At 35.9% G+C, this 15,365-nt stretch overlaps 1 long non-coding RNA gene across 1 annotated transcript; it reads left to right on the plus strand.

Annotated features, from left to right (window-relative positions):
• Positions 1-1,396: 1,396 nt before the first annotated feature.
• On the plus strand, positions 1,397-14,147 carry LOC107079490 (uncharacterized). Its single transcript, XR_011181639.1, has 3 exons — positions 1,397-1,553; positions 2,204-2,326; positions 13,294-14,147. It is a non-coding gene; the product is annotated as an uncharacterized lncRNA (long non-coding RNA).
• Positions 14,148-15,365: the final 1,218 nt, after the last annotated feature.

Below are 15,365 nucleotides of genomic sequence, written 5' to 3' on the forward strand. Positions count from 1 at the left end.
GAAAATAAACATATTTATAGAAATACAGTAATATATCTTCCTGACCACAGCTTCATTTTATTACAAAATATTAAGAACAAAAGCACGTCCTGTGTCACATACACAGGAGAAAGAAGCATTTTAAACCCCTAAAATGTATGAAGACTTGTTACAGTCCCTTGTTAAAACGATGTTGAAAGTCACTAAAATTGAAAGTCTTTAAACGTATCACAGAAGCACATTCACCTTTTTAATCATGTTCTTAGTAATGAACAATAGTGAACATTTCTATCTCCTTTATTTAAATGCTACAAATTAGGGGATATTATCAGTCACAAAATACTAGTCAATTTGGGAAGGGCAAACTATATATTAAGGGCATTAATCAGTTGTATAGGTAGATAAACCAAAAGAAGGAAGTAATGATCAAACACCTGGTGTATAAAACATTAATGGAAGGAGTAATGGTATAAATTCATATTTATCAATATGGGATAATTCCTTTGGGAACTGAGATCCACTAATTCAGATGAAAGCTGCTGCTTACACTAAAGTAGGACTAAAAAACTAAAAATGGCCTTTCTCACCATTTATACTCTTCTGCCTATAGCCTATCTTCAAAATATAGTTTGTTTCTGCAATTGTGGAAACTCTGCAATTTATGTTTGTCAAGCTAAATTTGAACATGATCCAATGGTATACACAGAACTGTTCCAAAATGTTGATGATAAAGACACAAAGGAACATTGGTACTTTTAATTATGCTGTGCACTGAAAACAGTGTTTAATCAAATGTTCAGAAACATTCTGCACCACCCTGGATCTGATAGAAGGCAGCTGCTCTAACAACAAGGGCATTGTTAGTACTTGTATAGAGCAGGTCATATACATTTGCATCGTGGTTTTAATGAGCCTTCTGGGTCTTTTAATGTGGGTGTGGCTCCAGACATACTCTGATATGTTGGATTTCTAGTTCAAAAATTGTTGAAATCTTCTGGCATTGACTGGTCTACCTCATACATCCAGACGTTTTGAGTGTAGGTAATGCGGGAGACTATGAGAGTTGTTGAAAGGATAAAACTATTCCTGACAGTTGGATACAAAGATACACACAGCTGTACAGGAAAGTACACAAATTAAACATATGTGTTGATTTTTTTATTAACATAATATCACGTTTCTTCAGAATTATTTTGACTCTTCAAACTTGTGTTTTGATGTGGGGCAGAGTGCCTTTAAAACATTTTCGTATTTGATTTTATCTCCATTTCCTCCTTGCGTATGAGATAACGACAGAATCTGAATTTCACGTTTCAAATGTATTGAATTTTACGAACACAGCACAAATTTTAATTTCCTTGTGAGAGGTTGTCAAAACACCCGCTTTGTTATATGTCACTGATACAGAGAAAAACAAAGCCGGCATTTCCTGAGGTTTATGTCTGATTCAGTTAAACGATTTTTGTATTAACCTGACCGTACGTCTTGTGATGAATCTGCAGTGCAGTAGTTTGCGATTACTAATGACATTACTGAAGTGCAGAGACAGAGAAAGAAGCTTTTAAGTACAAAACGTAAGTTGTATGTTTACATAAAACACGAATATTTATAATTATATTTCCTTAAATTGCTCAGAATCGTGGAATTAAATACAAGTTCGGTACACCTTTTGTATAAAAATAAATGTCTTTATATGAATTAACAATAAATGCGGAAGAAAGTCTAACATTTTTGATTAAACAAGTAACTATTCAGACATGACCGTGGTGTGAAACGCAGATCGTTCACAAAATACAGACAATTTACAAGTGCTCGGCTTACTTTGCACTACTATACAGTAATTGTGGCTTGTATTTTAATTTATATCGTGAAATGGCTCCTGTGCTCGAATTACTTTCCAGTGAATGCAGGATTTGACAAGAGACTGTTTTGGGTACACAGATAACTACAGTATATGGGTGTATATTTCTTCCACAGTTGTTTATTAGAGGCTTTTGGCCTCAGTTGTATTTAACGAAATAGCTATTGAAAGCCACAACTGGGCAACACTGCATGCAAAATACACAGGCTGTTTTTCAGGAGCCAGTCTGAGGGGCGTCTCCCACTTCGACAGAAGCATGTGCGCTTGTTTACTAGGCTTGCGGTACTACAGACATCAGCGTCTGCTGCGTTTAACTGCGTGTTTGAGAAGCTGACGTTCATTTTCTGCACTCTTATTCCGCAGTTTTCTCAGCCGCCCCGGGGGTCCGTGCCTATCACAATAAGGATTCGTGTTCCTTATGTGATGAGACGAGACAGGACGTGCACCAGAGGCTTTTACTACTGCAGCCGCCTTGCACTGGGGAAGGTCTGGAAAACAGATCATATTACAATCCTTCTGCCGCACCTTTTCAGCCATAAAAAAACAAGCGTAGGTTGTTTATTAAAGTGTACACGTGCCTCACGTTTTGACTTGCATTGACCCGCCATACAGCTAGTTTTGTTTCTTTTAATTTCACTTTGTTCATTCTGTTTAAAGTGAAACATACTGTAAAGAAGACGTATTCCTACTTAGTGTGTTCAAAAGAGGGCAATTCCGTATGTACTGTATGGCATCGGCATAAAATATAGAACCGGAGCTTTAACAGGAGATGAACTGAAGAGTTTGTCCAATCTAACATTCTAACCATTACTTGCGTAAATCTTTTTAATGCATTATTTAAAAGCTTAGATGTCATCCGGTAGAGAGGAGGGCCCTAGGGTATTACTAGCAATTAGATTTACTTACTGTCAAACCGCTTTATCTATTTGCAACCATTTCCTCTATTCTCTTTGGATTATTCCACTTCCTCCTGCAAGCTTTTACAACAGCAAGTACACTAAGCAAATGCACAGAGGTGGTTAAGGATACTATTTACTTAATGCAAGGTGCCCAACATGTTCAATAATAATAGGGAAAAGGGGGAGGTTGTAAATGTGAACATCTCTCACAGTACACACTCTTTCAACATTATTTTAATTAAAAAAGTGCAAATTCAAAACAGATTTGAAAAATAAAATGCTTAAATTAATAATTTATATAAATAATTTATACAAATCTCAGTAATTAATCAGCATCATTAGAGCATTATATTTGATGAGGCTCGTGCTGAGAAGCTGAATCCCATGCTTTAATTTATAGAATAATGAATCTTTTGACTTCTCTAACATGATAACAAATTTAAATAGCAATGTAAAGCTCCAGGGAACATGAATAACCTAGAACATGAAATAATCACATAAGGTATATTCTTTTTTTCCCTTTTATCATATGTTACTATTAAATAATTATAATTAAAACAGGTTAACAGGTTAATTAGATTTTGCAAACAATTTTTTTCAGTGCTATTCTCAAAAGCTCACTTAGACAAAAGTAAAAAGAAGGAAAATAATGACACAATTTTATTACACCCATTGCCATCACTAAGCACAAAAACATTAAAGGAGTGAGTGTTTAATTTGCGGGGCACAGATAAAAGACAGGCAGAGAGAGAGAGTAAACAAACAGGAAATTCTGAGTAAAATCAATAAGCACTTTGATTCTACCATTAAGGGATGGAACAACAAGCACTTAAAATGGAAACTGATTTGAACTTCCTTCCATGGAGGATTTTGACCTGTGATTGTACTTTCACTTCAGTTTGTCCATGGAAACCCCAATAAACCACTGAATGCACCATGGAAAATATAGTTACAAACAGTGACAGTTTCAATACTCTCTACTAATGAACAGAAAACGGGGGTATTTCCACTTTTATAATTGTCACCATTCCAAAAAATGTGTATGGACAGCGATTAGTGGGAAATGAAAAATATACAGTAATTGTGGTTTTTGATTGTGTGAATATTTTATTACAAATGCTGAATGAGGGAACTAAACATAGATATGGAATGAGTTGTGAAAAGTAGTAATGATTTTGACGCTTAGATACTTATTGGACATTTTTAGTATTGGACAGTTTTATGCATATACTGTAGTTTGTGAGTTTAGGTTTTCTATTTCTTAAGTATAGGTAAAATTGTGCCTTCTGTTGCACTCCCATTGGTTTGGCCTTTGATATTAAGCTGGTAAAATTATCTATATGTGCTTGTGCTTAAGGATGTGTATATTGAATTAATGGAGACTTTGTGTTAAACCTTTTGATTTCACTAATTCTGCTGAGCACTTTTACATACAGTATGTGTACACCTAATGATTTTCTTTGCAATTTATAAACATACTGTAATATATCCAATTCCATTTGAAAATATTTAAAAAATGTGAGCCCACCATATATCCTTCAGAAACCAGAGATGATAATATTCCTTCAGTTTAGATTAAGAAATGGAATAGTTTTATTCCAATTACCTTTATATACGGTGCCTTGCAAAAGGACCACCACCTTCCACTGCTGCTCTGTTTTGTTAAATTACAAGTGATGCATACATGTTTGTGTACACGTTTTAGAGTGAATACTTCTTTTGTTAAAATATACATTCTCAAACAGAATACGTTTATAGGTTAAAGAGTTGCATATTAGCAAAAAACTGGTAAAAAGGAATCTAAAATACATAAGTGTTCATGCCCTTTGCTATGGCAAATCTGAATTAATTCAATTCTCATTTTATTTTGAAATGTAACACAAGTAGCAGAATGGCTTCTGTATATAAAATGCTGTTGTGGATCAGAAGTAGAGACCAAATTCTAATCTCAGATTTTTTTCTGTACATAGAATCTCCCCGGCACATTTTCTAGTACTCTGTGTTTCACTTCATTGCTGATGGATGTGTTTTGTACTCACTGTTGCTGGAATATTACCTTAATCACGTTCAGGTGCCCTCAACTTTCCACCAAAAAAAGTGACTTTGCCCCCACCCCACCATACCATATGCATTTTTCTTTCAGGTGCCCTGATGTCTGCCAGCTTTCCAGAAACTCTGAGAAAATGTGTCAGTTTTGTCTCCGTTCCCCTTTCCTCTCTCTCTTCCTAATCTTGCCTGCTTCATTCCCTTTCCTTCCCCCCTTCTCTGTCTGGTTGTGTGTCCAACCCACAAAACATACAAACCACATCTGTAGTTTTGTCTCTTCCCCTGTCCCTTATCCTTCTTTTTACTCTCCACCACAGGAGTAAGTCGATGACTCCTACTCTGTCTACTCTGCCAGCACATGGCATCGGTCTGCATTGAATCTGGGCTTCCTCATTCAGCCCCACATTGCGGCCCTAGTGCAGGCAACTTCAGCGATAGGTTAAACTCCAAACCCTCCCCAATTAACCAACTCCACCTTTTTTGGTTGGTGTCCAAGTGGACGATGTGGGCCCTCAACTGTTCTCTCCCAAAGTGCCAACCAGATACAGTACATAGCTGATATTCCTTTTCTTTTAGGGATTAAGGATTTTAGGGATTCAGCGTTCAGATCAGAATACTTTTTTAACCATTACATCTACCAAACTTCAACATTTGTATCTCTGTTCTGTTTCTAGAGCAACTTCCACTGCCCACCATAGACTTCCAATCCAAGTTTTTATTACAGCTGCTAGCTGCAAATTCTGCCACTGTCTGCTGATTCACATTTTGTCACCCACAGCATAATGCTTCTCATGCCCTTCATACCTGAATCCACCAGTTCAAGAAAGTGCAAACCTGCAGCAAATACACTTTTCAGTCGTTAAACGCAACTTCTCCTCAGTTCCGCTCAAGGTCATTCTTAGCTCAGTATTCAAAATCTGACTCTGTGTTTTGGGAATTCTTTTGGGTGGATGTGACAGGGGACTGATCACCCGGCCAACACTATCATTTCCTCAGCCAGGCTAGTTAAAGCCAGCCAAAGCACTATGCACATTATCCCTTTATATTGTTGGCTCAATTTGTCAGTATTCAAATTTGACCAAACAACTGAAATGGTGGTCTTGAACAGAAGCTTGGTTGGAGGTCAAATTCTAATCTTGCACTTCTTCCTTACACATAAAAGCGCACTGGCTGAGCACGTCACTGGACACATTTTTTCTTGTACACCTCCCTTAATCATAATCAGATTTGCAGCAGTTCTTCCTGGCTCATGCCTCATAAGGAGGGATGTGACAACACTAGAATACTATCATTTTCTCTGGCAGGTTAGTTAAAGCCAAGGTACTAAGCACCCAATCTCTTTATATTTCTCGGCTCATTTTGTCATTATTAGAATTTGAACAAATAAGTAAATAGTGGTTTTCAGAATAAATACTCCTGCCTCTGTAACATCCCTAAGTCAATGAATTTCAAACAAAGATTCAACTTTGTTCAAGGAGCTCTTTAAATAATTCAGGGGAAAAAAGTGAAGAATCAAATTAGTAAAAGGTTATAAAACAGTTCAGACATATTGAATATCCCTTTGAGTGCATCTATCATTAGTCCTTTCAAACCGAGGAGCTAGACAAAGAAGAAGTTAGTTAAGAATTCCACCGTAGAGCCAACACCAAGTTTGAAAGAGCAACAGAAATCAGTGGCTGAAATGTGAGAAAATAGCCATGAGTCAATAATGTCCCACGCACTCCACAAAGCTTGCCTATATGGCAGAGTGACAAGAAGGAAGTCATTAATAAAAACAGAAACCATTTTAATTATATTGCGAGCATGTAACATTATGTTATGAGACTGGTTCTCATCAGCAATGACTAGGAACCTTGTCAAGATTAAGGGAAAAGTCGATGGAGAAAAATACAAGCTAATCTTAGTGGAAAACCTGCTTTGGTCTGCAGAAGAGTCAAAACTGATGTGAAAAATCACCTTTCAGCAGGACAATTCACACTGGAGTGTCTTAACAAGAAGAAATTAACCATCTTTGAGTGGCCCAGTTATAGTCCTGAACTGAATGTGATAGAACATCTGTGGCAAGACTTGAAAAAAATTGTGTTTTTTAATTATCCCCAATCATTCTGCCAGTTTGAGCAAGTTTGCAAAGAATAAAGAGCAAATCCTTGTGTGAAAAGTAGGTACAGTACAGAATTAAAAGTTGGAAGGTGGTAAACAAAATTAATACATTGTGTGTGACAATTTTTTAAAATCATTACATAACTAAAACAACTGTTTTAATCTTAATTTCGTGTTTCATTTTATTGGCTTCCAATCTGCTTGGTTAACAACTGCAATCTCCAGCTAACAATGTCCCTATTTTAAATTATAAGCACATTATAGAGTTGGTTTAACAGCTATTCTCTCTTACCTGGTGACTAGAGGCTTGGTTAGGACTAATTAGATTATATACATTTTTTATTGTGTAATACGCAGGTGGTCCGTAAACAACAGAGTAGATAAAGAATGAATTGGTTTATTTTTTCCAAAGAATGATTAAATTAATGGAATGTAATATTAATGTTGTCTCAATAGGTCATAATTTATATGACCTATTGTGAAACCTCAGTATGATAGTGAATGTAGCATATTAAAGTATGTAAGTTCTGTATATGAATATTAGTAAAACCAAGCTGAACATAAATCCGATATACAGTATACTGTGTATGGCTGATACTTAGTATAGTATCTCTTGATTAGCTCCTGTTTAGCAAGAAAGCAATTAGGCTTTCAAATCTGAAGACTAGTAACACTAACAGCAATTATTTTCTTCTTTGGTGCATCTCTGACTCAGGGTATAGTCAGCGCGAAGACCTTATTGTACAGTGAGAGACAGTGAGGTCAGCTAGAGACATTAACTTGTAGTGTAGGTTCCTCTGGATACAAGGTAGCAAGTTAGAGTTTCATGGATATGTTCCGCTTGAGTTCATGAGGGCAGATTGGCTGGCTGTCTGGGGGAAAACGACATCATGTTTACACAGTTGAAAAGGGACCACTGTGTAGTGCTCAGGCCCCCTGACAGGTGCTTATAGAAGGGTTAGGTCAGAGAAATCCAAGAAGTAACACAGAGGTTTTTGGCTCTGCGAGGGAACTTTGCATTAGTCATGCATTTTTTTCAAACATACATAATTTTATTTGCAAGACAAAACTGTATATTTTGTTTAGAATTACAGTATGGATCTAGGTGTAATTGCTGGGAAACTGTCCATGAATGCAATTATAATAATAAAAGTTTGCTGTATGCAGTAGTTCACCTCTGCTGTAAATATCATTTTACAATTGAGTTAGAGCTTCCTATGGTTTCCAGTAGAGATATGCAGTAGTATTTTTATGTCTCTTCATTTTTAACAAATGGTTTCTGCTTTGCAAATATAACAAGGTATATTGATTTCATACATTCCTTTTTCAATAGTAAATACAATCAAGTATTTTACTGTCACTAAAGGAGTGGGTCACCAGGACCTGCATTAGTATAAATTTATATTTTTTCTACTTCTGGTCATGAATAAAACTGAACCAGTGGCTACTTTACTTAAGAATTAAATTTTTTTAGCTATTTTTGCTATACCCATGCATGGTGGTGCTGTTAGATTTTGTAAGTCAATAAGGTGCTAATTATTGATCTTATGTAATAATATTGAATTATTACATAATATACTAATATAATATAGACTCCATTTATTCAACTTCCTTGTGTTGGATGCAAGAAATATTTGCTTATTGTACTGTAACTCCAATATATACTAGTGCAACATATGCCCAAATACTTATTTGAGCACCCAAAGGGGATTTCAGTAATATAATGAAAAACCATAAGCCCCATGCAAGAAACAAATTGCAGACAATCGGCAATCCAAAAGTATTTGTAAGCAGATGTTATATAGACATGGTGGCAACAGTAAGTCCTTCTTCATTTTGTTTTTAATAGCACAGTAGCTCATTATATTACGTTTTATTTTGTCTGTATGTGAAACCTTATAATGTTGTTAAATAACCTTAAGATGTTATTTGTTTAGCAGGTAGCATGTGTAAGACTGGCAATAAACTTGAAAAAGATTAATATGCATTCAATGTATATGGAAAATATACATTGCAATATTTCAGTTTATTGTGGTCTTACAAGTGTTGAAAAATCACTGGATCTCAAAATGTATATACTTGTTATTACCAAATGTTTGTTTCATTATCAAAAGCTGGAACAATTGGCTCTTAAACAGCTCCCTGATAATAATACATTTGTTTTTCTCATTGTATTACCTAAAATTACAGACTATCATTATTTTTTGATATCTTGTTTTTTTTAAGTTAAGTTGATTGTGCATACATTTTTTTTTAATTTTACCAAAAGTAGGACATAGTTCATCTATAATTGGAAATTGAGGCAGTGTTAAAAATAAGTACTGTATTTTCTTCTGTGATCAGTAACATCTTCCCCAACTGAAGTAAGAGAAAGGGAGTTGGTAGTATTGAAAAATCTCCACAACTGTGAAATTATATTTTGCCTCTGCTTTCTTTGTATTGTGGCATTACTGACACCATTGTCAGTTTAACAGAGGGAATGTGAAAATTAAGATTTATAAAATGACCTAACATTGTAATACAGATGCACTTACTTTAAATGATGCACTCCAAAACTGAAGATAGATCCAATGGCAGGTGAGTAGTTAGTATGGTGTAATAATTAATTAATAGTTCCTTACACTTATATAGCACTTTTCTGGACAATCCACTTAAAGCATTCTATAGGTAATGGGGATCCCCTCCACCACCACTAAGGCGTAGCCCCTACCTGGAGAGCAAATAAGATGAGTAGCACAATCCAAGTGAATTGTCAGGAAGCAGTCAGAGTTCAACACTGTGAAAACACAAACAAAGGCAGTATAGTATAGGATAGTGTAGTAGATAGGATAGTAGATCTAAGGACAAAAACTGGGTCACTGGCAAAAGTTTAATAAAAAAAAAACAGAAAAACTTGAGTGAGAAGCCAAAGGGAAAATCAAAAAGCGAAGATTAGAACAGGGGGAAATCCAAAAACCAAGAATCACTCAAGGGAAATGCAGAAACTAGGTAATGACACACTAAAAATGTGTGCTGTAATATTGCAAAGGCAGATATCAAAAGGCCTTGGGTGGGATTGATTTCCTTCCATGTCTCGTTGTCACAGCAAAGGCCTGATTGGCAGGTCTGACACTGGTTGGGGTTGCCTGAGGTTGATTAGCTTTACTATGATGTGAGCTAGCATGATATACATACCATACAATATTTTTTTTTAAAAAAAGCAAACAAACATTCTTTTAATGTAAAATCTAAGATGTATTATTGACTATTTAATTTTTTTAAAGGCAAAATTTCACTGTTGTTTTCCTCGGTGGTTTGACACTGTTATTATAGTAGGAGCTAGTGATAAATATCGACTTCCTGCCTTAATAGTACTTTGCAATTTAAATACTGGAGAATAGTAGGCTGTGAGTCGAACTTGCTTAATTGTTTCATTTTCACTTACAATGAAGCCCATGTGTTTATTTTTCTTTGGTTCACCGTAGTCAAAACAAGTTACAAGGTGAATGAGGATAAATGAGTCAGTGGAACTCTGCATTTTGTATATGCAAATAATTGTAACACCTTAATTTTTTTGTTGGCAATTGGCAATATTCCAACAGTAGGCCTGTATTATACAATTATATATGTATATCATATCACATTTATGTATAGAATAAAAAAAAACTAGAATAAAAATGTGTGCCACCAATACCTGGTCTTCAGGCAATCTATGACTGAGATTACTGAATACTTCCCAAGGTTTACACAACTTTTAACATTTCTTATGTGCAGATTTCTGCACATAATACTTTCATTGTCCCCAGCAATATCTCTTATACATCTAGTCTACTTGCACCACTAAAATGCATTGAGCTCTTCTCATATGAGATTTAGCTGTTTTGTGAAGTATATCAACACCAGCACAACTCCAGCACTGTATATGATGGTAAAACCCTATTATAAATGAAGCAAATTAACTGCTTCATTCAACACTGTCTTTGAAGAACAGGATAAACAAGTATAGCTAAAGTATAACATATGAGTCTTGCATTATGAGCGTGATCAGTGCTCCAGCCCTGAGCAACCATGTGTTATAATCCAATGGCATGACATTTAGATTTGGAGGTACAGTACTTCCTAAGGGATCACTTATGCCCTACAACAACAACAGCAACAATTATTTTTCCTCTATAGTGGTATCACCATGACTCAAAGTGCAATCTGCTCATCAACATGAATAGTAAGGATGATGTTCTCTGATGAATTCCAGTTTTACATTTCTGTCAGTGTGTAAATGGTGAAAGGAGGTCTGTATAAGAGCAAGACATGATCTCAATAATATACTCATATTTAGTAGCATATTTGGAGGTTAGCATTATGATTAGGCTATTTATGCCTGTGATAACATGACTGTAGATAATTGTTTTTGTATCACATTTGAAGAATTGTGCTACACCTGTCAATATAGTAACATCAAAATAATTACTTACTATTTTAACTCTATTACCTGCTTGACCTTAAATGACGTGGGTCATTCAAGGCTATCCAGTTCAGATCAGGATCACTAGTCTGCTGTCTCACTGGACATTGACCCAATCAAGCGACTGTGAAAGGAAATAACAATCAAATATAACGGCCTACAATGATGACCAGGGGTTAAGTGACACATTGCTTTTCACCTTTAGGAGAGTTCAGGGCCTACTGCAATGTCATTTTATCTCTATCTTCACAGTCCCCCTTATTTTCTCATCTTGAATTTCTGTACTTTGAGAACTGCTTAACATATCTTCTGATAGAATGACAGTTATTTTGTTTTTGCCTACCTTCTTCAGCTGAATGTTTTGAAAAATCTATTGGTGCACATACACTCACGATGCATTTGATTACAAATCAGCAGGTAGAGACTCGATATTACATCTGTGTTTTCATACTAATTTCTAAGATGACCAACATTTTTAAAAGTTTCTAATACTTGCCTGATGTCCTAAGCAACACCATACAACTTCTGTTACATATTATTAAATGGATAACAGTAATTGCACAGTTTCAAGGAGTGTCAATTGATTTACCTGCAATTTTTTCCAAATCAAATTCTAAGTGCTCTAAACAAAATGTTTAGAGATGTATAATTCTGGTAGGTAAGAGCATAGCGTAGTTTGTATTTACAAATTTAGTTGTTATTAATTATGAATTGTACCTGTCCCATGAGGCTCAATGCACGGGTTTCAGTAAATTATAATATGAAAAAAATGAGTCTCAAAGCAAATATGTTCAAAAAGACAAATGAGTCTCAAACTATGGTTCAGTGAAGCCAAGGGGAAGAGATGTTGTCTCTTTGTTTAGAGTACATCAGAGTACTGTGTATGTTGCTCATTAGCTGCGTTCATGGCTTAAGACTCTTAAGTTATGATCAGTACCTGTTGTGACTGTAATATTCAGTACTTTCATTAATTGGATGTGAATGAATACCCCAGGCTTATTTTTTCTGGGACTTTAAACTGATGCTTCCTGTTGGAGGGATTTGGGAAGTCTCCTAATTGAACATCAGTTATTATTTCAATTTAACATAATATCAGTGTTATAAACAGTGTTCATGGTAAACAGTGTTGAAATGTAACTTTATTGAGACTTCATTGGCAACTTTATTGAAAATATTGTAATAAATAGGATTAATTTAAGAATATTCATTTTTTCTGATGACATACCTACAAGGTCATTTTGGATCACCTGAAAATGTGTTTTTAAAGTCCATTTTTAGTGTTTCTTCACACAGCAGTGTACACAACCATAGGCCACCTACAGTATTCAGAGTCTTTCCAAATTAGTATTGAAGGAAATGAGTCAATGTAGAACAGTGATTGAAGTGCTGAGTGCACAAAATATGGTATTTTCTTGCCTGAAAATAAAAACCTTGACATTCTAATGAAATTAACATATTTGAAAAGCAATGAAGGAAGTAAAACAAGATATGCAAATTTCTTGACTTTTCAGTTCTGTTTCGTCCTTGCTATGGTCACCAAGCCTGAAACAGACTTTGATACCCATTCAAATTCACTGTTCACTCTGAAGAAGTCCATTGAATTTCATTTTTTAAATAATTGAATCAAGTCCCCTCAAAGTCTTCTCCGTTCGAGACTAAAAAAGATGCCTGTTAGGCTATTCCTGTCACAATGACATTTTACAAGCACCAGTATAAAGTTGAGTTTTAAGACAAGATTTGAAAAGACTGATCTGCAGGGAAGGGAGACAAACACACACTGAATACCTTTTGAAAGCCTAGTTTACTAAGCATAGCAGAATCTGTATCATTGATATAAATTTGGAAGAGCAGTGATCATAAAACATGCTTCAAAGCAGAGAAAGACCAAAGTGTCACGCCCTTTACAGCTAGAGGGCGCTCCTACTCTGTCCTGTCCCTAATTTCCTGTGCTTTGCTTTTCCTTCCAGGGTGTCTCTGTTTGGGGCTATATATTTCCGGGTCACGCTTTCCTCCTCGCTCAGCATTGAGGTTCGGATGACCTGAGACCCGCCTAGCACCAGGTTGCCCCACGTCCGCGACCTGAGGGCATAGGTTTCTATACGGCATTTCCTGAACAGCTTTGCCCGGGCTAACCCCCGTCTCACCGCTACGCATAGGGTCTTTATCGCTCTCCTGCCTCTCCATGGTTCGTCCCTTCCGCCATCCGTGACACAAAGTTTTGAATGTTGAGCTGCTGAGTCTATGAGGAAAAGGAGAACAAAAGAAAGGGCATGTAAGAATGGGCACAGCAGGTGAGAAATAGTGTCTAAACCAAAGGAAAAGAAGGTGGGGAGAGCTGAACTCCCAAAGTGTGAAAATCTGACATTTGTAAATTAATGGAGAACCTTTCAAAAGACATTAGTCTACCACTGAGAGCTGGTGGAAGTTTGAGGATGATCGTGGAGATCATAAATGAAGATGAATGAGATTGTTGGATAAGCATGATGCTCTCTTAGTGATCCTGAAAATGACCAGAGGGGTGTGGTGTATATGTGCTACTGGATATGTACTGTATATGCAGGTAATGAAGCAACTTCAGTTGCAGCAAAAGATGCCTGTCACGGTTGTGACTAGGCGGTAAAGCGAACTACGGATAGGAAATCTGTGCAGATCACAGGGTATGCGGTATGAGATGGTTGGTGGGATTGAAAACCTCTTGTAGTTTAGGGGTCATCATAGTTTTTCTTTGAAAGTTTTGGGAATAGAAAAAGATGTTGGAATGGAAGGGATAATTTTCGCAGTAGAGTTAAACGTCTACTTGTTGTTCTGCAGCCTATATACAGTTAGGTCCAGTAATAGTATATATACATATATATCTTGTATATATACTTTGGATTCTTTAATTACTTTGTTCAGTTTTGCCTATCTTTCTATAGATGGGCACTACATTTGGAACTTTCCACTCAATGAGTAGTACTCATCTCATGAATTAAATAAATATAAATTGCGTCTCTTGTTACAATATTAAGAATAAACTATATGCCATCAAGTCTTGAATCTTTATCTTTTTAACTCATTTAAAACTCACACTTGTGGCTTGCAAGTACTATTTGATTAGAATTTTTTCTTTGGACAGCTAGAAGCAAGTTATTAATTTACTACTTGGTAAATGCCTAAAATATTGTTGAAATAATGTGGTTTAATTTAGTATACTAAGCACAGGAATCACTGTATTGGTTTTGACTTTGAGAATCTATAATTTACTTAGAGCCTTCACTACTGCTTTCTACAATCATATCTTTGTCTGTTATTAATACATTTTCATTTTAATGAGAAAGCAAGCTTGTCAAGTAGCAATCTTTAATTCACAATGAAATAAAACTTCCTAAAACACAATCACAGCTCAAGGCAAACTATACAGTATCATTCAATATGCAACACATTAGTCACTTATCCATGGAATGTATTTAAAAAAAACTAATTAACTGTCAGGTGTTCCACATCATTTGTATCATTTGTTCCTCTCCACATAGCTAAAAGGCTACTTCATGTACTTCAAAATATAGATCTATCAGGGGTCGAGTGGTGGCTCTGTGGCTAAGGATCTGTGCCTCTGGCTGAAATGTTGCTGGTTCAACTCCCGTGCCTGGCAGAGGAATCCTCTGGGCTCCTGAGCAAGGCCCTTAACCCCAGCTACTCCAGGGGTCCTGTACAATGGCTGACCCTGCACTGCACTGTCAGTGTGTCTGTGTCTCATGGAGAGCAATCTGGGGTATGCGAAAAGACGAATCCCTAGTGCAAGAAATTGTATGTGGCTTATAAAGTGATGTTATCTTATCAAGATTAGCTGTTATCTTGAAACAAAACAGCTAAGGTTTAAGCGGAAGAAGAACTGTCATAGAACTGTGTTTCTGTTTAAATAAGAAAATCAAGAGTAGAGCAAGGCAAAATTTGTTGAAAGGTTTTCACTGCTGTGTATTTGATACCTTTTATTTGACAAACCTATGAATAGCAGCTAATCACGTCATTTACTTAGTAACTCAACATAACTTGTTATTTT

This window comes from Lepisosteus oculatus, chromosome 15 (genome assembly GCF_040954835.1).
Source record: "Lepisosteus oculatus isolate fLepOcu1 chromosome 15, fLepOcu1.hap2, whole genome shotgun sequence".
Lineage (NCBI taxonomy): Eukaryota > Metazoa > Chordata > Actinopteri > Semionotiformes > Lepisosteidae > Lepisosteus > Lepisosteus oculatus.